Source organism: Eucalyptus grandis, chromosome 6 (genome assembly GCF_016545825.1).
Source record: "Eucalyptus grandis isolate ANBG69807.140 chromosome 6, ASM1654582v1, whole genome shotgun sequence".
Lineage (NCBI taxonomy): Eukaryota > Viridiplantae > Streptophyta > Magnoliopsida > Myrtales > Myrtaceae > Eucalyptus > Eucalyptus grandis.
Window position 1 is genome coordinate 23203367 of NC_052617.1, and position 23526 is coordinate 23226892.

Below are 23526 nucleotides of genomic sequence, written 5' to 3' on the forward strand. Positions count from 1 at the left end.
GTTGGAGATCTCTTGAAAACTCTTGCATGTTGGATTTGCGATGCCCCTTTTCATGCATTACTTATCTTCATGAGTTTGATGAATGTAATATGGGAGTACAAATGATGCTTAGGTCAACCCGATTTAGTCTTTAAATCTCCATGTGAACTATGAGATCGTCTACAACTTGAGCCAAAAACTAAGCCAATTCACATTGTGACATGGTTGGTCAGTGTAAATCATGCATGTATGCTTCTTGGAGAGCTCATTTCAATGTGTCTAGTTGATTGTTTTCTATGATGTTTGTTACATTTAAAAGTCATTTTACCTATTTTTATTTGGATGAAGTGATGTTTCCTATGGATCCCACTTGTGATGAGTGTTAGGGTTTGAATCTGGGCATGTAACATGTTTGTTTGACCTAGGTTCAAACCCCAATTTGCAAAAACAACTTAAACCCGCACATTTAAGGCTAATTTTAGCTTGGTATTTGCATGTTTTAGGCTATGATTTCTATATAATATTATTCTTTGCATATAGTAGTATAACTTGATACTTTAATTTCATACGAGATTGCTTATAGGTCAAGATTGAATGCCACAAACATGGTCCGAAGAAGCTGCTTTAGGGTGATTTGATGCACGCTAAATGTTCAATAAAATGCTGAACTAAGTTGCAATCTATTGATTTGAGATCTCATATTATGAAATTTATATAATGGGCTATTCCATATTAGTGTAAATCAAGCATATATTGATTTAGGAAATTATTTTTAAATAAAAAATTTTAAAAATGAAAAAATATGAAAATTTCAAAAAATAAAATAAAAATAACAATAAAAATGTTGGATGGTATCAAATTAGGACACAAATGACATCTATGAAATTTTCCTAATTCTATAAGGTCATTTTTCCTAATTGAATGCTATTTTGGCATTTTATAATCATTTTTGTAAATAATCCATTTTGCGTAAATTAAAATTATATGGAGTAATTTAATGCATCCAGAGTAATTTCATGCATGTTTAAATTCCCAATTCACTCATGGGGGTTCGGGCATGATAACAAGACCATGTAAAATTATTTGCTCGACTTATATTGGGTTTTTCTTGTCTGCATTTTCTTTCAAGTCATTTCAATTTATTGGATGTTTAATTACTGCACCGCTTTTCGATAATTTAAGTGTAAATTTTCTTTTTTCTAAACTAAGTTTGGATTAGTCTAGACATTAAGGAAAACGACCCCACATAAATATTTGCATGGACACTTAGCGTCTTTGATAAGGATTAATTTTTTCAAATGAGTAAAGAGAATCGATCGCTAAGTTCAAATGAGTAGAGAGAACCCAAAGATACTACCCTCGAAGATATGAAATTGGAAGATTTCATCAATAATTTGAGATCAAGGAAGAGAGAAAGAGTGAGATTCTAAGAGAGGAAAACGACAAAAGAAGAGGAGGGCAAACTTGTAGTTATATACTTAAAGTTTGGACCTTTTTTTTAAACAAGTTTAGTTCGGACCAATCTCAAAATCCCACGAATGGGGACCAATATGCATAGTACAGATTTTGGCCACTCTAAGACCAGGGACCAGCCCAATTCCCTTATGAGTGGATCGGGATTGCTCGGGTTTGGCCGGTCCAAGATCAGCCCTGGACCAATGTTGTCCCTAGTTCGATGGCCATCGTTGGTAAATCTTTGGAATCACGGGAAAGATCTTCGTTACTGCATAGACCATGTCGGGGTTGTGCGAGCACTCCACTGACGACTACCAAACGTTACTGACGCTGTTGGCATTTCCCATCATCCTTTTGCTTGCATGGGTTGTTCTCAACCGAGCAGCGTGTGGCCCAATTTTATTCATGTTCATTCTCCCGCTTCATAGCGAACGAACTTGGACATCTCGGAGAGATAGAGAAAGGGAGGGGTTAGTGGAAAATGGAGGAGAGGGTGTGCGTGACAGGGGCAAGAGGATTCGTTGCCTCGTGGGTCGTTAAGTTTCTCCTCTCCAACGACTACATCATTCATGGAATCGGTTGACAACTCAGTCTCGGTCTCTGTCTCTATCTCTTTCTCTTCAATTTCTTTCCTATTTATTCCTTTTGTGTTCCTGGTCTTGAACTAGTGCTTTGCCTTTATCCACTATAGATAACGAGAAACATTCACTTAATCATTTTGTGTTCCACTGTTTGATCACCCTTGTGATCCTATGTGAAGTTTTTCAATTGGGACACGAGATGTAGTCACTGATTGTGGCTATTGCCTGACATACTTAACGGTTAGTTTTTTAAGTAGGAGCATGTGACATCTTGAATTTTTACCGACCCCATAAGTGAAATTGGAATGTTAAGGGCTTGGATTATTTTTTAAGCGGGCCAGATGACAAGCCTGATGGTCGTGGGGAAAATATGGGCTTAAGTAGTTAACAGGCCACACAAAGATATCGAGTATGGGCTCGATTGACCAAAGGATAGGATTTGGACTTGGGCTTGGCTTGGAGCGGGCCAAGAGTCGGGTTCATTAAAATTGTGAATTAAGTCTAGTGGTCGTGAAATGTCGTGGGATGAGCCTGGTGGGCCAGAGATGGGTAATTAGGCCCAAGCGCTTTAATTTTCGAATAAGTTATAGATTACCGTTATGAGGAGTTTGATTAGAAATTTTTATATAAAACTTATAAGTCATTGTAATTCTATTGTCGACCACTAATTTTAATAATTTCTCGTGATGAATTCTTGTTTGTAGATTAGTGCCGAGATGTTAACTCGTCAATTCGATTCATATGAACTCATAGATTTGTATAGTTACGAGAGGATCGAAAATTTTGTGGATTCAAAACGAAACTAAGTCGAAGACATTAGAAACTAATAGACTAACTAGCAACACGGATTAGAAGTCAACTATTCTCAAGCGCTAGGTGTCAACCATGAAAAAATAAGGTGTGCATGGAAGCCACAACACCCATTTCTTCCCTTCAATTTCCCCCAACCCGAAGCTTCAAAGGAGACATAATGATTAATCTTTCTAATGATTACTTCTTTCTTTGGGAATTAAAATAAAAATTCTGCACACACTCACAACCATCTTCCTCATAATTCACACCACTCTCTTCACCCCAAAACAGATCCAAAAATTCTCTCTCTTCTCCTTCCTTTCGCGGCTCGAGCAGAAGCGAAGCCTAGCAGCTCCAATGACTTTTTCTTCTTTGTGCGTGAGTTCGAAAGCAGATTCTTAGAGAGCATCCAGCCACTAGTGAAGCCAAGCAACCGATAAGGAAATGATGAGTTCCCAAACTAGAAATTATCCGCTGTTTGTCGAGGGAACTTGCAGAGCATGCTGAATGGTGGAGGATTAGGTTTGATGATTCTGTTTTGAGTTGAAATAGGCTAAATGAGCACTCAAACGAAGCTGTGAGTCTTTGCATGTCATGATAGGGCTTCAAATGGTTAAAGAATTGAGTGCGATGGAGCTGAGTTTGGTCGAGTTGGTGGGAAGACAACTGCTGAGTGATGGATAGGCGTTGCATGTTGCTATCGAGGAGTCGAGATGCAAATACTAGTCTTGAATTGAGCCAGGGACTCATCGGAAAGCGATTCCGGTGAGTTTAACTCACTAAATCTCGATTAGATGGTTAATGATGCTTTAGATATGCTTAGTTTATGTTAAGTGTTATTAGGTGGTTAGTTTAATTTACTTAAGAGTAAATTAGATTAAGGTGGTGCTTAATGTAAAGTATGTTTAATTAAGGCTAAGTAGGTTTATTTTAGAATAAGCATTGATTTGACTTAAATGAAGTATTTTTGGATTAAATAAATATTTCGAAATTATTTAATAATTTAATAATATATTATTATTCTAAATTATTAAAATATTATTATTTAATTAATTTTCGGAATAAATTTAATTATTTATTATTTTTCGAAAATTATTTCGGGACCTTAAATTCTCATAATTTCATCTTGATCGCTTTGTGCATTCAGATTATTAATTTGATGGTTGGATATTGCAAATTGAGTGTTGATTGTAAAAAATATGGAATTATTCGAAAAATCCGGGTATCGGGTTTGACAACGAAATTGGATTTTAAGGATTATTATTTTAATGGAAGCCTTGAGTGAAATGCAAAGTGCCTTGGGCTGAGTATGAATTGTTGTGTGATAATTAAGAGGAATTGTCCTAAGTTGTTGAGCTGAATTTGTCCCTATATGGGAGGCCCCACGCAACGGACTTAGGTCGTAGTTGATGCTGGGCCCATACTCCTTCGGGAACGCCGTTGACGTAATGAAGAAACCGCACTTCATGGGGGGAGGCGATACCTGGCATTAATGTCAGTAGATAGCCAAACTGCAAGTAGGCTATGCTCTTGAGTGGCAGTGAATTACAATTGGAACACATGTTGGGAGTTGATTGACGCGCCGGATTATGGAACGGAATTGTTTGGCATGGAATGGGACTTGCCATAACGGTTTGGTCTTATAATCAAGACCCCTGTGATTGTTGGTTATATAAAAGTGATTGTGTTTCGGTTGTTTAAGTTCGTATTACTGTATGTGATCGAGTGATATGAACATGTGATCGAGTGATTTGAGCATGTGATTGAGTAATATGAATTGTGCTAACCTGCAGAAAAGAACTGAGGCAAATGTGAGTCTCATTGTTTATGATGGTGTGGTTAGGCCATCATGGGGTGTATTTTATTTCTAATAAGGGTTTAGGAGGGTGAACTTGCTAAGACAATATCTCACCCCGTTGTGGGCCAATATTTTCAGGTCCCTAGTGGACGGAGCGGCCAGATCGCTTTGGTTGGCCTTGAGGAGTTGTAGAGGTGATGAAGTCAGGAGAATTCGAGAACGTGTTCGACTTGTAGGTTGTAGGACAATTCTTTTTTAAGAGCCAGTCTTTTGTAGACTTTTGGTTGTAGGCCTTCATTTGTAACTCTGTGGATTTACGAAAGTGTATTGTTGTGAAATTGCTTCATACGTTTCTATCCCGTATTTTATTGTCAGGGGTTTTGTAATACGCTTCCGCATGTGCATTAAAGAACTGAATGGGTTAGCGATTTAACTTGGGAATGTCGCATTTGAATGACCATGGTGGGATGTCGGCGCGCTCGAGGTTCGGGGTATGACATAAACGAAGTAGTCGAGATGCAACTGTATCCCAATCTCCGAAAACCAGCCTATCTAAGGAGGGTTGAACCATAGTCAACAAAAACCACCATCCGTCGGACCATCTAGTGGACGAACAAAGTAACAAGGTCTAATAGTTTTAGTACGGTGGTTGAGCCACATCCACAAATGCCGCACAATCTTGGAGAACCAGCCTAGTAGCCCAACAGAGATTGAGAGAAAATAATCGGGTCAATGCCCCAAGAGCACTGGAGCCTTCTATTCCTTGTAGACTCCTCAACATTCTTGAAGGTGATAGCCTTATTTCTAATAACTTTAAAGAGGCAATTCTTCATGGCTGGGATCACAAGCGTTTGCTCCCTAAATATTATATCATTCCTATTTTTCCATATGATATGACAAAGAGCTCCAAGGGAGAAACGGGCAATGCATTTATAGAATTCCTTACTTGATAGAAGAGTCATAGCCCATTGCAGATTATTCGCCCACGACCTATTACGCCACAGGAGATTGCACCTTGCGGCCTATAGGAAAGCGAGACTGGAAGTGACGCGGAATCAAAAAACAAATGGTCAATGGAATCCGAGGTAAGATTGTAGAAAGCACATAATCCACTATCTATTCTTCCATACGATAGTAATAGATCTTGAGTAGGAAGCTTGTGCTTGGTAATAAGCCATAGATTGAATTGGTACCAAGGAGAGATAGAAGAGTTCCATAAAAATGCATGCCACGAGACTCGGTCCTTCTTCTGCCTAATGGCCTGCCAAGCCGAAGCCACTGTGAACCGCCTAGAAGGGCATTCATTCCAACGAAATTGGTCCGGTCTCTGAGAGAGGATGGGGAGGGGAATCTGCCAAGAATCCAATTCGACCTTTAAAACCTAGCTAGAAGGGGAAAAAAGATTCGCGACAATTGCTTGTCTAGGAATCTTGGAGCTGTAAATGAGAGCATCTGAAAAGATAAGGTTTAAAGGCCCTCTAGGGTGCTAGTAGTTGAACCAGAGAGAAACCGATAGTCCATCATCTATACTCCAAATGAAGGATTTACAGAAGTGACTCCTAAGTTGAAGTATTTTCTTCTACACCCACGAACAATAGGTTGGCTTATTGGCAACCCAGAAGTTTTTCCACTTTAAAAATGTCGAGTGGATTCACCTGCACCATAAGGACTCTTTATCAGAGAATATGATCCAAATATGCTTAAGCATGGCTTCCTTATTACATTCCAGAAGCCTCCTAATGCCAAGCCCTTCTTCCTCTTTTGGAAGGCAAACATCCTCCCAAGAAACTTTTGCTCCTCCCCTACCTAGGGCCGGGCCTTTCCAGAGAAATTGTCTGAGGATACGTTCTATTTGTTCCAGGACAGCTATGGGAAGAATAAAGACACTAACCTAATACGCTCGAATTGCATGAAGCACTGACCTGATTAATTGAAGACACCTAGCAAACGACAGAAAGCGATGGGTCCATGATTGTACCCTTGCCGTAATGGAATCGACGAGAGCATGACAATATGCTTTGCTAAGTCTCGAAGTAATGATTGGAACTCTCAAATAATGAATCGGAAGGTTCCCTTCACAAAACCCAAGTGTATGCAAGATTTCATTCCTTGAAGCTACTGAGCCTCCTGCCAGAAAAACCTCACTTTTGCTTGGGTTAGGGAGTAGACCACTCCAAGAAGAGAAAAGGTCAAGGCCTTCCTTTAAAATGCAAACTGAGGGCATATCAATTTGACAGAAAAGGAATACGTCATCCGTGAAGAATAAATGAGACAAGCTTGTCGCTTTGCACCTCCAAAAGAATTTGAAACTAGACCTCAGAGAGCAAGTATAGAGGATTTTAGAGAAAACCTCCATTACCAAGGTGAAAAGGTAGGGGGAGATTGGGTCGCCCTGTCTAAACCCTCGTCCACCGATAAAGAAATCATGTAACTCCCCATTTAAAGCAATGGAGAATTTAAGGGTGCGAACACATACCAGGATAAGTCGGACCAAATGCTCAGGGAAGCCGGATCCAAGGAGGACAAGCTCAAGGAAGTCCTAGTCGATTGTGTCATAAGCCTTTTGGAAATCCACTTTGATTGCGCACTTCGGGGAGTAAGGCTCAATGTGGAATCCGGTGAAGTTTTCAGGTCCGACTGTTGTAGCGTTCTAATTTTCTGAATGATTTCTAGTTTGATTCTCAATGTAGCTAGTACACTGGTCAGATGGTCCATATCTAACTTAAACTCTAAATTGGCAAGTATTTCTAACAAGTTCCATTCTCTCGTCATTATACTTGCCATACCCACAACCGACTTATGACTGAGAGCATCTGCTACCTTGTTCTTTTTTCCCGTATGATACAATATCTCACAGTTATAATCTTTTAGCAGTTCCATCCACTTTCTTTGCCTCATGTTTAATTCCTTCTGGGAGAATATGCACTTCAGACTTTTATGATATGTATAAATTTCAAATTTCTCCCCATATAGATAATATCTCCATATCTTCAGTGCAAAAATTACTGCCGCTAATTCTAGGTTGTGAGTTGGGTAATTCAATTCATAAGGTTTTAATTCTCTTAGCTATGACCTTCCCATGTTGCATCAAGGCACACCCCGACCTTTTGTGGGAGGCATTGCTATATACCGTGAATCCACAAAATTCAGAAGGGATAGCTAGTATCAGGGCTGTGATCAATCTTTTCTTAAGTTCTTGGAAGCTCCTTTCACATTCATCACTCCATTGAAACTTCACATTTTTCCTAGTCAATTGGGTCAATGGACCTGCAAGTCATGAGAATCCTTCTATAAACCTCCTATAATACCCTGCAAGCCCCAAGAAGCTTCGTATTTCTGTCGGCGTCATTGGTTTTAGCCAATTTACTACAATCTCAACCTTTGCTAGGTCCATTGAGATTCCTTCTCCTGATACCACATGGCCTAGAAATATTACCCAGTCCAACCAAAATTCGTATTTACTAAATTTAGCATACAATTTATGGTCTCTAAGGGTTTGCAATATTACCCTTAGGTGTCGCTCGTGTTCTTCTGGCTCTTTTGAAGATATTAGGATATCATCAATAAAGACTATTACAAATTGATCCAAGTAGGGCTTAAACACCCTATTCATTAGGTCCATGAACGCAGCCGGGGCATTTGTTAGTCCAAACAGCATAACCAAGAACTCATAATGCCCATAACAAGTCCTAAAGGCAGTTTTAGGGATGTCTTCCTTTTTAATTCTTAATTGATAGTGCCCAGACTTTAGGTCTATCTTAGAAAAGACTGAACTTCCTCATAGTTGGTCAAATGTATCGTTAATTCTAGGCGACAAATACTTATTCTTGATTGTTACTTAGTTTAGTTGCCTATAGTCAATGCAAAGGCGCATTAACCCATCATTCGTCTTTACAAACAACACCAGTGCACCCCATAGGGATGCGTTTGGCCTAATGAATCCTCTGTCGAGTAATTCTTGCAATTGTACTTTCAATTCCTTTAATTCAGTTAAGGCCATTCTATATGAGGCTTTCGATATTGGTTCAGTTCCAAGTACTAATTCAATTGCAAACTCGATTTCTTGTTCTAGTGGTAATCTTGATAGTTCTTCGGGAAATACATCTGGAAATTCTTGGACCACTTGAATTTCTTTGAATTTGGCTTCTTCCTTGGTTTGATCCTTTACTATTGTTAGGTACCCTTGACATCCCTCATTGAGAAGCATATGTGCCTCTATTGTTGAAATAAGGGTCACCGAGGGGTTTGTTCAATCTCCGTAGATTTCAAAACTAGGCTCATTAGGTGGGTTGAACTGAATCATCTTCCTATAACAATCCACCTTAGCATGTTGTTTTACAGAGCCAATCCATTCCTATGATGGCGTCAAAGTCATACATGGTCATCACTATCAGGTTTACTTCTTGATTTCATCCACCTATAAATATCTTGGGCAGAAGAACAGCCCAAGTGCCAAAACTTGGCACAGAGAGACACTTAAATACCAAAACTTCGTAAATGTACGCTTAAGTGCTAGTTTCGGAGTAAAGTAAAACACTTAAGTGCCACTCCGACCAAAATCCGGCCAAATTGCCGATGTGGCAATTTTCCAGTGAATTGGGTGCAAAATGGCTTCGTTTTGTGTCTGATGTGTAAATAATTAATATAAAAATTAATTAAATTAAATTAAAACTTAATTTTATTTAAAATATTCTAAAAATTAAAAAACCTAAAAAATAAAAAACCTAAAATTAAAAAAAATGGAGGGAGGGAGCCGAAGGGGGCGGCGGGCGAGGTCGAGTCCTCGCCGCCGTCGCCTCCCATTGCGGTTGGGAAGGCCGGCGACGGAGGGGGAGGGTCGGCCGGGGTCGCGACCCTGCCCCGATCTTGGGTGAGGGCTCGCGAGCCCTCGCGCCTAGTCGACCGGCGTCGTCGGCCTGGCCGGGCCCCGCGACCACTGGCCGTGCTCCCCACCATCATTGGCCTTTCTCGACGATAACGGGGAGGCGGGGAGGCGGCGAGGGTGATGGCCCTCGCTGCAATCCAGTGAGGGCTCGCGGCCCTTGTCGCCGATCGGCGGTGGCCGGCGACCTCGGCCGACCCTTCCCTCTTTGTCGTCGACGCTTCTCGATAGCGACGGGGAGGCGGCGGCAGCAAGGGCTTAGCCCTTAGCCGCCCCCTTCAGCATTTTCTTGTCATTTAAAGAAATTGTACCTAAGATAATGTTCTTGGAAGCTTCCGCTTCCTCTTGGGTGACTACATAGACTTGTCCTTGTGCTAGTGGTTGTTGCAGTCTTCCTTGCTGAGATACCTCATCCTGATGTTGTTGTGCTGATCTTGTAGGGGCAGTATTCGCTTGGGTCCTTTCCTGGGGGCAGTCCCTCTTAATGTGTCCCTGTTGACCACATCCAAAACATCTCCTTGAGTCGTAATAGGGTCATGGTCCATGCCATCCACCACACCTTTGTCACGGTTCATTTCAGTACTATATTGGATTCAGAGCGTGGCCTTTCCTAGCTCCTCCGAAATTTCCAAAATTTTGCTTCTTATGTGAAGGGCCAGCTTGTCCTTGCGATGGGTGGGGCCTCTTGTCTTGTCGAACATAGTTTGTGCCATATGGCGTCCAAATTCGGTCCTTCTTTCACTCTCTTCCCATTCCCTTGTCAATTCTTGTTCCACGAGCTAGGCTCGCTCATAAATTTCATTGTAGTCCTTGATGTTTAGGGGCACCAGTTGATTTCTAATGTTTATCCTTAGGCCCTTTAGGAACCTTTTGGCTTTCTCCTCTCGATCTTCAACTAATCGAGGAGCATACATGCACAATTCAGAAAATTTTGCTTCATATTGGTCAACAGTTAGCCTCTTCTGGTCCAATTGAACAAATTCAGTTATCTTTCCGTCCTTGGCACAGTTAGAGAAATGCTTACTATAGAAAGCCCTAACGAATTCATCCCATGATACTACTGTACCAGCCGGGAAGATCATGTCCCTATAGGCCCTCCACTAATGTTTAGCGTTCCCTTCCAGTTGATACTCTGCCAAAGTTATCTTCTCTCTATCGCTGCATTATAGTAGTCGAAATATTCTCTCCATTCTATCAATCCATCGTTTGGCCTCTTCTAGGCTCCTATTGCTAGTAAATGAGGATGGCTTCAGCTTTAGAAATTGTTCTACTAATCCCTAGGGTTGACAATCCACTCAAGGTTGTTGTTGTTGTTGTTGTTCAGCTTGTCATTCCATTAGATTCCCTATATTGGCAAGTACCTGCAGAATGTCCTCCATTCTAGGCTTTGCCCTCGAAGTAGTGACTTATACCCTCGAGGGAGAACAACTCCTTGATCTCAACATACTTCCCTGCAAATTGATGTACCCACGTAAACGATTGGTGACACCTAAGTCACTGATCGCATAAATATTAGTGGGATCACCTTAGCAACATATGCATATCGTTGGAATGTACAGGTAACTTATAATTGTTACCTGAATATTACGAGTGATAGTTCATCACCTGTTATTCAAAACAATTCAAACACATGCATTTAGTGTCTTATCGCAAATGTTATCCTAACTCATTCAACTGCTAACACAACTTATCACTCTGGTCAAACCTATGCTCTGATACTACCCGAGCTGTGACGACCCTAGCACGTCACAGCTACTGTAGAACTACTATTGCCAATATCTTCTTCATTTTAATTTTTCTTAAGCATGTGAAAGGATAAGGGACAACAAAAAATTCTAAGGTACACGCAATTTTCTATAAACGGGGCAACTTCATTTGTTATTTATTCATACATGTACATTAGATGACAAGTAGGGTGCCATGGGGAAGTACAAAAGGTCAGCACTAGACTGACTATACTAGACTCTAGGTCTGTCACCCCTCCCCACTTAGTTATACAAGTGTCGTCTAACAGTGGCCCCTGATGTTCTCAAAATCTTTTGAGCTCCAAAAAATCTCATTCCCTCCTCCCAAGTGAAGTTCACAGGTACCCTGTAGCGAATCATCGGGATGGCAGGTGGGATTGACATTCTAATGATCTGAAAAGATGAAGTCAACAACCAGTGAGTCACAACCCAGCAAGTAGAAAGTCCACCGGTCTATACCACACGAATCAGTCACCGACAAAGAAAGTCTCAATGAAAAGTTTTGTAAATCACATACACAATAGCTTACCCAATAACCTTTCAAAATACATAATTGATCAATATAAGGAATAACTTTCCTTAACAAATGACCAATAGTTCGATTCAAGAAAACCAAAGTCATAATCAATACAAGTACATGCTATCATCATTTTCCGGGGAACCTCGTTACCCCCTGAGCATCTCGCACTCACCTGGCATTGCAAGGCATCTGGGGGAACCACGTCACACCCCCTAAGCATATGGAGGAACCCAGTTATCCCTCCAGGCATCCCTACTACAACCTGGGGCATCGTCGTCCCAATGACCAACAGCATTCTCAATCACACATTCAAACCATGATGGAACAATTCCATAATTTAATTAAAAGCACATTATCACCACTACCATTCAGGGATTCAAGCATGCATCTAATGAATCATCATTCATTTCCATCCCTTAGTCTAATACAAACTTATCCATATAGATATTAAGTGAACCGTGGGGAAGATCCCACATTCTAGGCCTAAACTAGCCTCATAAGGTGTCTCGCACACCTCTAGAGTCAATGGCTATTGTCTAGGTAATTGATCTCCAAAAATTATGAAACTTTAGTAAAAGGTGGACAAGATCTAAAGGAATATCTTTTGTGAAGAACCCAAAATCCGGTTCAGTTCATACAATTCTAAATAATTTTTGCAATCCAGGCTCAAAACAGTCAAAATCTCCAGGACAAAATTGAGTAAAAATATAAATATTTCACTAACCTATTGAGACCAAAAAATTATGAAAATTTAGTATGTGGTATCTTGGAATGTGCTCTACAAATTTTGTGAGGAACATCTTTTAAAATTCTGGACCGAGAAATCTGTAGAAAATGAAAAGCATAAAGAGGTCAGTCCAGCAACCCAAAAACAGATTTTGAATCCTGAAGTTTTTCAAATATATTTTTGTCATATGAAACCCAAAAATTCTGAAATTAAATTATGTTGTAGAACGGTCAATAAGGGAAAACTCTTGTGAAGAACACTCTATGAAATTTACACTACATAATTCGGTACAAAATTAGCAAACTTCTAGGTCGGGCTAGATCCGAACCCACCCTCAGCCCAGTCACGAATTTCCTTCAAGGTTTCTGCCGTTCCGGCCTTCACACGTGCTGAATATTGACTATCCATGCCTCTACGACCTAATTACAAGTTCGACTATTTCGAACTCGACAACATAGCTAAGTAATGTAGTCGGAACTTCTGACTAAATGAACAACGTAGTCGAAACTTCGATTAAACGAAAATCTCAACAACGTTCTTGGGTTTCTACGAACTATTCTCATCACACGATAAACAATCAATATAGGATAGAACGAAAGATATCTACTTGCTTCGAATCCTCGTGATTTGTGATGGTGGCTTGGCGAAACAAAGACGAGTCAACGATGGTGACGCAAGTAGCTGCAACGGAGAGAGAGAGAGAGGGTCTTTGATGCTGGCGCTTGTCGTCTTCTCTGATTCTCGGCTAAAATAGAAGTGGGGAAAGAAGCTGGAGGAGCTGAAGAGGGCGTGTAGATAGGGGACTATTGGTTCCCTCTTTGTCTCTCCCTGCGTGCCCCCTTTTCTTCCTTTTTTTTTTTTTTTTTTTTTTTTCCAATCAATGCTGCCCCTACCGCCAATGTCTCTTTCTCATGCATCAATTTGTTGACTAAGCTACCTCAATTCATGCCAGCTGGATCCTTATCCCTTGACCAGCTGAAACGTGAAGTACCTTCAAGAGTCTTGGTAATTTTTTTTAAAGCTATTTCTTTAAAGACCAATGCTTTGAAAATTCTTGAGATTGGGATGTTTGGATCAGCAAAGTTTATTGACAACGAGGTAGCGATGGCAACTTGGTGATGTCGCGGTGAGGATGCGAATGGCGTAGTCCAATAGAGAACTCGTTATTTTATCGAGTGAAAAATCAGGATGTCACATAAGGTTTCAGAATTAAAAGATCAATATGTTTCCAATCATCGTCCAAAAATCCTAACTTGAAATTATCGTTAATATAATCTTCTATGCAAAATAAGTTCTTTGAAGCTACAAATTTTTTTATGAACTACCCATGACAATTAATAATAATATAAGCAATTGACATTGAATATCCTTTAACGATATAATAAAAATATTTCCACATAATGTAACCAATACATCAATTGTTACAACATCAATATGGTAGAAATTATCTACATAAGATATCCATAAAATATACTAAGTAAACACCACTAGAAACAGCTAACGCCAAGTCAACCCATGAATAGGGAAAGATTCTTTTAATTTCTCGGAAATTTCCTTTGAAAATTATTTAGGCACATTCACCAACCATGGAAAAACAGATGAAAATTCCTTAGGATTTCTCCTTCACACATTCATCCCTTGCCGGATTGAAATAATTCCTTGGGTCGAAGTCTTTGTGGCTTCAATCCTCTAATATTCTTTCAGAAAAGCCATTACAAGTTTCTTATAATCAAAAACCATGTTGACCTCCCATAGGTGATTCAACACCCCTTGCCATTCAGATGGAAGAGTGTTAATGAAGAATCGCACCATCTCAAAAGTTGGCATGGGATAACCCTTCCAAATGACTTCTTATATCTTTTTATTGATCTTGAGAACATGTTCAATTAAATCAACACTTTCCCATTGATAATCAGCCAACTCAGCTATCATTTTTGCAAGTCTTGTCTTTTGTCTTTCTGATTGTGTGTGAATAGGTGTACGTATACGAAGGGGGACATTGTACCTACAACAAATGCAAGACAAAAAAAGGATTACTTATAATCCATAGTGACATAATTGACAAGGAAACACATTCTCCATTTTTTTGGGTCAACGGTTAAAGGAGATTGAGTCAGGCCACATGGGTTGGGTTGGGTCGAGTCAAACTGACTGACCCGACTAGGTGACGTCATCGTGACATCACCAACATGTGCCCCGTTCGTGCGTGGGCAACCATCGGCTAACGTCATGATGATGTTAGCTGGCACGTGCGTTGCACGCGCTGATGAGGCCTTTTCTTCTGGCCGCGTGTGGCAATGCGTCCAACATCTCCCGGCAATGGGCCACCCGTCGTTTTTCTCATCTCAACAAAAACTATGACCCACACTATCAAAAATAAGTTTTGATTCACCAAAAATAAAAAAGGGAGGGTGAACAGTACGAGCATGTTGGGATTTCCATCCCCAAGCATCCAACGTCAATGTTTCTCAAAATTTCGGCCAAAAGCAATTTATAAACATCAACATTGATCAAGAAACATGAATAGCATTACTCAATACCAATGTTGGAAACAGATTTCTAAAATATTGAACCTATACTCGAATGATCAAATATCGAAAACGAATGCAGAAACAAGCTCGGGAAACATGTAATATAGATCAAAGGCATATCACAGAGACGAACATACCTTACTTGTCACAGATTAAGTACCGTTGCAATCTCAGAGAAATCCTTTGAACCCCTGAAGTTCCGTTCTTCAAGAAAGAGTATACTGTTTCAAATGGAAGAAAATTAAGAAGCGTATTTTCTCTCTGAAACGCTACAGATTACGTTATCCCCTTTACTTTTTATTTTATATATTGCAGTTATTTTCATTTAGAAAATAACTACCCTTTCCTCTTATGAACCCTTCTTTTATGGGTTGGGTTTGGCCCAACATGGGCGGATGGGCTTGACTTGGCCCATCAAATAAAAAACCCATTACAGTTAAACTATCTCAACCGCATTCGGGAAATCTGCTAGGAGTATACAAAGTCTCATTGGAGCGTGTTATATAAGCCTCTCTAGTCTTTTACAGGGATTTGGTTTTTCTTCCTGTCAGTTGTTTAAAAGACCCTTCATTTTAGTGTGTTGCTTGTACCTTTTATCAGCTCCCTCTCACTCTTCTTGCTTTTGCTTCTAATGTGTGAGTTTTGGCGCCTTTCTTTTGTACTTTTGTCCTAAGCTTAATATATTCTTACTCTTACCAAAAAAAAAAAAAAAAAAAAACCCTTCATTTTAATTTTTTTTTTCTTGGGTATGCGCAGACAGGAAGCACGACCGTTTGAACAAATTTGAGAATGCATCTGAAAACTTGAAACTCTTCGAAGCAGACTTGCTGGATTACGATTCTCTCCGTGCTGCTATTGAAGGATGTACTGGAGTTTTACATGTTGCTAGTCCAGTTCCTTCCTCCTCTATACAGAATCCCGCACTCACTGAGTACTGCACTTGTCTAAGTTGGTTTTAGCATGTAGTCCACACGCGTTGCGATCTCATTGCTGTCCTTAGTGCTTAGGAAGGAATTTACTGCATGTTAAAAATCTTTTAAGCATTATGAGCTGCTTAAATCAATGAATAGGATCTTTCTTGTCCTTTCCACACATCTAATTAACCTGTCACAGATAGAACTGCTTGACCCTGCTGTCACGGGAACACTTAATGTTCTCAAGGCATGTTGCGAAGCAAAAGTGAAGCGAGTTGTTTATGTATCATCCATCTCTGCAATTGTAATGAATCCGATGTGGCCAAAGAAGCGAGTGAAGTATGAAACTTGTTGGTTGGACAAGGAATACTGCATTACTACCAAGGTATCTTGTAACTGACTCTAGAACTTAAGGGATTTAATCTCACGATCTATTGGCAATACAACAAGTGAATTTTGTGTAAAGACTTCCCTGGTATCTTAATTCACTATTTTTTCAAACAATCGTTTTCCTTTATAAGTGGGAATACAATATTAAGATATTCAAGTATAATAATTCGTTTAAAAATTTTAAAATTGTAATCAGATTCAGGTGGATGCTTCGCATGCATTATTTTCCTGGAGAAGTAGTATTTCTTCCTGCTTCACGATCATGTTGATTCTGTAATGTTGTTAAAATCACTTGCTTGGTAAAGTGCATTTTCTGTAAAGGTAATTACCGATTGTCCCCTGATTTTTTACCTTGTTTCATTTCACTCCCACAAGTTTGATTTGGGTCATACTGCCCCCACAAAGTTCTCTTAATTGTCTCAAGATCACCCCTCAAATCCCCTGATGGTCTCAATTTAACGGGTTGGAGTAGATGACTTGCATTCGAGATATCTCTGAGGTAAATTTCGCAACATAAACTGTCAATTCTTTTAGTGAAGGGATACATCATGTGCAATTCAGGATCATGCTATTTGCCTGGAGTGGAATTGAAAGAAACGAGTCAAAATTGACATCTGGTGGGAAAATTGTGCTCAGAACACTTAAAGCTGCATGTCACGTGATCAAAATACTACCATGTTTGCATTGGTGGTCAAGCTTTAGCTTCATCTGATACAATAAATAAATAGATAGGTTAAACTTCACGAGGCAATCTGACACAAATCAAATTTTGGTGGCAATGGGTAAATAATCAGGGGAAATCTTTTGTAGACATGAGATCTTGAGAACAATATGCATTGTCCCTGTAGTTTGCTTTGTTTAGGGACATTTTACTTTGTTTCTCCTTAAGTTTCATGCTTTCCTTCATCTATCACCTCTATAAAATTACAATTTGGAGTATATCTTCAATGAAATGACTTCTTAAGTTTTCTTTATATCTGCCATAGTTTGCCATGAACATTTGAGCACAACTAGGGGTACTTTTGATAATTTCCGCTTGCAAGGACTGATGAGGTATCCTTTTCTTTTATTATTTGTAGAAATTCTCAGTTCGAGTTATTCATCAATATGCTTTCCCTCTAGTTTTACCTTGTTGTCATGCGAGTTTGAGGTGTAAGTCTAAGGCACATGCATTTATAGCTGCATCAACTGCTATTCTACTTATGCCATAGAACTGGTATGGCCTGTCAAAGAGGGAAGCAGAAAGTGCTGCTGTCAAGCTTGTAAATGAAAATGGACTTGAAGCATTTGCCCCGCTCTTGTTTTTGGGCCTTTCCTACAGCCCACGGTGAATGCAAGCAGCTTGGTCCTCGTAAAGCTTATAGAAGGCACTTATATGAGGCTCGTTGATGGTAATTACTTCTGTGAAGCATATGCTATGCTCTTACAACTGCTGAGATGATGTTGAATCATCTTTGGAACCTGCAGGCATTTGCGTGTATGAGCATGAATATGTCTGATGTGTACCCATAATGTGTGTTTTTTCTATAAAATTAGTAATATACATAAAGCTATCTTGAATTATCTGATAATTCTATATCACCAGTTTTATTACATTCAAGGTGCCTTTGTATAAGTTTCCTATGAGTAGTTTGTGACAAGTGACCAAAGAAAAATTCCACTTTGCAATAACTATGGTGGTGGCATTGCCGAGCATAGTTGGGGTAATTTGAGGCTAGAAATTCTATAGAAACCGGGTAATGCCATTTCATTTGCATAATTTGGTTTTGAAGATTTCCGATCTCGATCTTGCGATGAAGATCAAGGAAGCGTGGATTGATGAGCTTTTTCTTATTTGTACATGTTTCAAATAGAGTTTAATCTAATGAAACTCATCATGCACTTCTCATTTGCCATTTCGTGCCCGAATGCTTCTATAGTGGACTTATAAGAGCCATTCGGCCCCATTCCATGCAGTCAAGAAGAACTGATCTGATTTGCTTCGAAAATGAGAACTTTAAAGAACAAAGCTATGACAGAAAAAGGCCTCAGCCTCTTGATTTTCTTGTCTCTTTCTGTTTCTGAAAGATGTTTTTTGGTGTATGCTGATGATGAACATTTTCTTCTGTGAAATTTTCCGTGAAGGTTGCTAGAGGTATGTTGCAGCTTTTCATGACAAAAACTTTGCAAATACGCATGAAAAACTGTTATATAGGATGATGGCCAACCTGACGGCATGATCCACAGATGGAAATGATTCCATGCCAAACAAGCTCAGGAATATAGTGGATGTGCGTGATGTAGCTGCAGCTGTATTTCTGGGATATGAAAATCCCGAGGCAGAAGAGCGTTACATATGCACGGCACATGCTATCAAGACTTGCGATTTGGTGGTCAAGCTAAGGAGTTTATACCCAAACTACAGTTATCCACAAAAGTAAGTTGCCCAGTTCTATAATTTCAGAATCAATGTGCTACTACCTTATTAATTGATTATATTTCTCAAGTGAAGTAGAATTATGACATTACATATCCATCAGATGCTGCATCCTCATTTTACATTACGATCCATAACTGGTGGGAAACTTACACGATTTCCTATAACTTCGAGATTTTCTTTGTTCCGCAAACTCTGTAAGCAAGGTGCAAACACAAACAAACAAGTGAGAAATGAATGCACAAAATAAACCCGTCATAGAGAATTCAAGTAGTTCGGCCAGGTATGCCTGCTCCAAGAGAGGAGATCGATGGGATATTCCCCTATAATTAATAAGAGGAGATTGCAATTGCTTGCAACACATAGTTTGCAAGTGTTTCCCCGACCCAGGTATACCTTACACACTCACATTCCATCATGGCTCCTTGATCTCTCTTGAGTTACGCTTTTTTTACTTCTTGGTCTGATTCTTGAGTCAGACTTGGACGTCTGTACCTCAGTGACATCTGCCGGATAGCTGCCTTTCCTCGCTCCATCATTCCGAACGTCCATTCCTTAAATTAGGATGTCTGACTCACGTTCTCAGCCACTCTGAATCATGTAGCTCGCTTCGATGTCCTTGAACTTCAATCTTGACTCAATTCTAAATCGAATTGGGTCTACACTTCAAGCTTCATACACCTTAGTGAGAAGTCTGAACTTCTACCTCATTGATTGTCGTCTCTCTGAGCCCCCTTAGAAGGGTGCTCAATCGCCACAAATGTCTATCGAGCCTAAGCTATGCATGGACTCCCTCAAGGAAAAAACTTGGTCTTCACATCGGCTCTTGGCATGCTATCTGTAATCCATTGATGTTGGACCTCATTAAACTCGGTTTTGTCATGATGTCTCTGGCTCCTTCTGAACACCCTATCAGCTTGTTGTTCCAAGCATTGATTATCCAACTGAGTCCCTTGACCACACTATCTCTACTACTTCTTCCTTTGTCGTTATATGTCTGGCAGCGGTCCTTGATGAAACTATTGTGTCCTGCAACGGCTTCCTCAAATTCATAGCACAACCCAAAGAAGCAAAGACAAACACCTCAGAAATTGACCATCCACCAAGATACGCACATGACCCAGGTCTACACACCAAGGTACTGTCACTCTTCCTGAATTATCTTCTCTGAAACACAAATTCACATTTGTTGTCCCCAATAAAACGAGGAGGAACTTCATAGCTCTACAGTTCCTGCATGGATTAGCTGCACGCATTCTCCCAATGACGTGAAAATTTTGGCTTAATATTACACCAACAATCAGTGGTACCAACATGTGAAGTGTGGTACAAATGCTCCACCTTGAGCTCAATCTCTGTGATAGCTTACATGGTTTATAACATGTAGCAAAGGAGCTGCTCTGACTAGCTCAAAATTTGAAGCATTTCGACACTTTGGTGATGTAACTTCCCCAAGTCACTTGAACACCTCAACCTTGGTCTCTCTCTGCATCTTCATAAACTTCCTTCAGAGCTCTCCCAAATCATCCATCTCCACATTTGCATTTGCATTCAACCGTAGCTCCAGCTCATCCACCTCCGCTGACTGCTTCCACTTAATTCTCACCTCAGAACTTCTGTCAGTTGCTAGGGAATCTGGAAACAATGTAGAAACCATCATTTCTCTAACACCCTCCTTATCTCTAGGCTCTCACAAAGCTCCACTTGTTTCGGAACACTGTCCAAATCTCTCTCTACAATTGGTCCCTCACCCCTCTCATTAGGGGTGAGCATCAGTCCGGGGTTCACCCTGGATCGACCCTGGACCGGCCCAACCCTACCGGTCCTAGTCCAATTCTCAGGGAAACCGGGTCGGTCATTGGTTTTAAAATTCCTGAACCAGTACTGTGCGGGTTGGTTCTCAGTCCTGGAAATTTAAGGTCGGTCCAACCCGGACCCACCCTAACTATATATAATATATTATATATAATTTTTTTTTATATAGAGAAAACCTTAAAATTAACATTGTCAACAACATTAAATAACTATCTAGTGAGTAGTCCAAGTAATTTTACATTATTCTTTAATAACTTAGATTTTTTATGTCTTTTACGGCGTCAACAATCATAATTTACAAATGAGGAAAATATTTTTGTGAGGAGTCTTCACGCACGGCGTCCAAAATGGCATAAACAGCTCATTATGACATCATTCTCTATCTCTAGTACTCATTCTCTTCTGTCTTATTTGTCTTCTTAGTCTTCATTTTGCCAAAATCGAGAGAAATAATTTCTCCGCTCGCCACTCAACACTCGCCTCGGTCGCTTTGGGTCACTCGTGCCGCTTGCTGCTCGATGCTCACTTGGCTTGCTCCTTGCTTGATACTTGATGCTCACCCTAGTCGACCCTCACCGGGCCTCGCTTGTCATCGAACCCATTGGATCGGTCCGATCCTCAGTTGCCATTTCAAAGAGTACAAAAAAAGAAAATAAAAAATTATTGGTTGGTCCCGGATCGAACCCTAGAACCGGATCGAACCCATTGGGTCGGTCCGGTCTTTAATCACTTTTTCGAGGAGTATTAAAAATGAAATAAAAAAATTATTGGTTGGTCCTGAGTTAACTCTGAAACCGGACTGAACCCACTAGGTTGGTCCAGTCCTCAGTTCCAAGCTCAATAGGGTCAGTTCTCAGTCCTAAAAATTGAGGACCAACACTGTGTGGGTTGGTCCTAGAGTTAGGGGTGGACCGGCCCAATCCAGATCATGCTCACCCCTACCTCTTATGAAACGGAGCAGATTTGTGGAAGGAAACATTTGTGCTGTGTGCACGGCTGAGGAGTATGCATCACTTTGCCGTTGACTCTAATCTGCTTCCACTTCCTTGAGCATAAGCAGGGGAATTGAACACTCTCTGTCCGACGCAATTAGCGGGCTTACTTGACCACATTTCTTAGGAGTTTTATATCCAATTATTGGTGATGGTGATCTACTCACTAAATCACAAGCGGTATATGCCGCCCCACTCCAAAAATTTTCCAAATCTACTATTGGAGAGTAAAGAGCGAGTTTTCTCCCATATGATCATCTATTTTGTGACTTCGATTTGATATGGTGTGTTGGTAACAATGCGGCGCTTTACCATGCCTTTCTGTGTGCAAAACTGGCTTGACTCCTCTGAACATAGCTTCAACCTTTGGTAGTTCTCAGACATATGATCTTCCTCCCTGTTTGTTCGTCGATCGTTGCCTTCATATGGTGAACTGACCAAGGATTTCGCTAACGTACTTGAGAAATTAGGCCTAGAATCGTGGAAAAATTATCCAGAGGACAAAGACCTGGCACCTCCCTTCGACAGCATTTGAGAAGGCCCCCATAAATGTCAGTGAATGTACTGTACTTAGGTTCTGGGATTTGCTGTACTGAATTGCACCTGTGCTACTTGTTGAGCTTGCAATGTTCGCAAAAATCCAGCTTCCCCTGGCCACACATAAGACCTCTCTCACTCGGTATTTTCATGCCTCTGTTTCGTATGTGCTCCAATCGCCTGTGCCATAAATGTGTCACCTCTTGATTCTTAGATCTGACTATCACATCACTCTCGATCCCTGAAGAAAGTATGACCCTTCGTCTCTTTTTCCTCTCACCATGGTAGGCACAACTTTCGAGACTACGCTTGGAGTGGAGAACCGGTATCCAATATCATTTAAGGGTACTCAACGGGATAAGGTTTCTCTTCAATTCCAATACATGCCTTACCTCAATCAGCATCCTCAACACACCATCATACATCTTGATCTAAACTGTTCCTATCCCCACATACCAAAAAAAGCTCCATCCCCAATAAGTACTTTTCCGCCATTTGTAAACGGATAGCTAGTAAACCATTAACTATAAGATATCATGTGATAAGAACATCCAGATTCATCACGCACTCATCACCTGATCAAATTGTGGTGACCGCTAACATATACATGGCATCTATAGAGCTATCATGTGCTATAGACGTTACACTACTCTCCATAGACTCCACATCAGCTCCCGTACCCTTCTTCTTCAAGTAGTCTCTTCTATGCCCTAACTCACGACCATCGACAGTTCCTTCATTATACCTCGATTTCCAATGGCTGTTCCTAGGTAACCTCTCATCTACCCGACTCAAGACAATGATAGTTTTATGAAACTTGTCTTCGTGGGCCTTAGCGAATGTACTCTCCATCCCTTGTTCATCTGCCTAGGCTTCCTCCATGGCTGGCCTTCGTCTATTTCTATCCTCTAATGCTAAATCTAAACTGTGTCTTCAACTGCACGCACTTCTTAAAAGTGGCTCAGATTAAAACTATTTTGACCAGTAAATTCCTCCAACTCGAATTCCGAAGAATCCAAAGCGAAATTGTAGATAGATTTACCCAAATGGTATCAACAATAACCTAAAGCTCTGATGTCAAATTGTTATGCAAATGGCAAAAGTGTGGAACAAACACAAACAATGGAATGGAATAAAGGGAAAATGTCACAAATGGTCCCTAAACTTTCATTTAATGTTCAATTTCATTCATGAGCTTTCAATTTGCTCAATTTGGTTCATGGACTTTCATCTAATGTTCCATCTAGTCCCTAACTATTTGAAAATTGATCAATTTCCTTTTTTTTTAATATTAAACTTTAAAAAAAAAATACCAAATTAGGTTTTTTTTTGTCGAAAAAATACCACATTTATGCAAAGTAATAAATGTCAATATTTCTTTCATTTCTCCATATTAAAAATAAATGGAAAAATGGACAGTAATAATAAACAAGGGTGAATCTTGCATTTTGA

At 40.1% G+C, this 23526-nt stretch overlaps 1 pseudogene; it reads left to right on the forward strand.

Moving 5' to 3' along the window:
* The first annotated feature begins 1915 nt into the window (after positions 1-1915).
* On the forward strand, positions 1916-18734 carry LOC104451713 (annotated as a pseudogene).
* The last annotated feature ends 4792 nt before the right edge of the window (positions 18735-23526 follow it).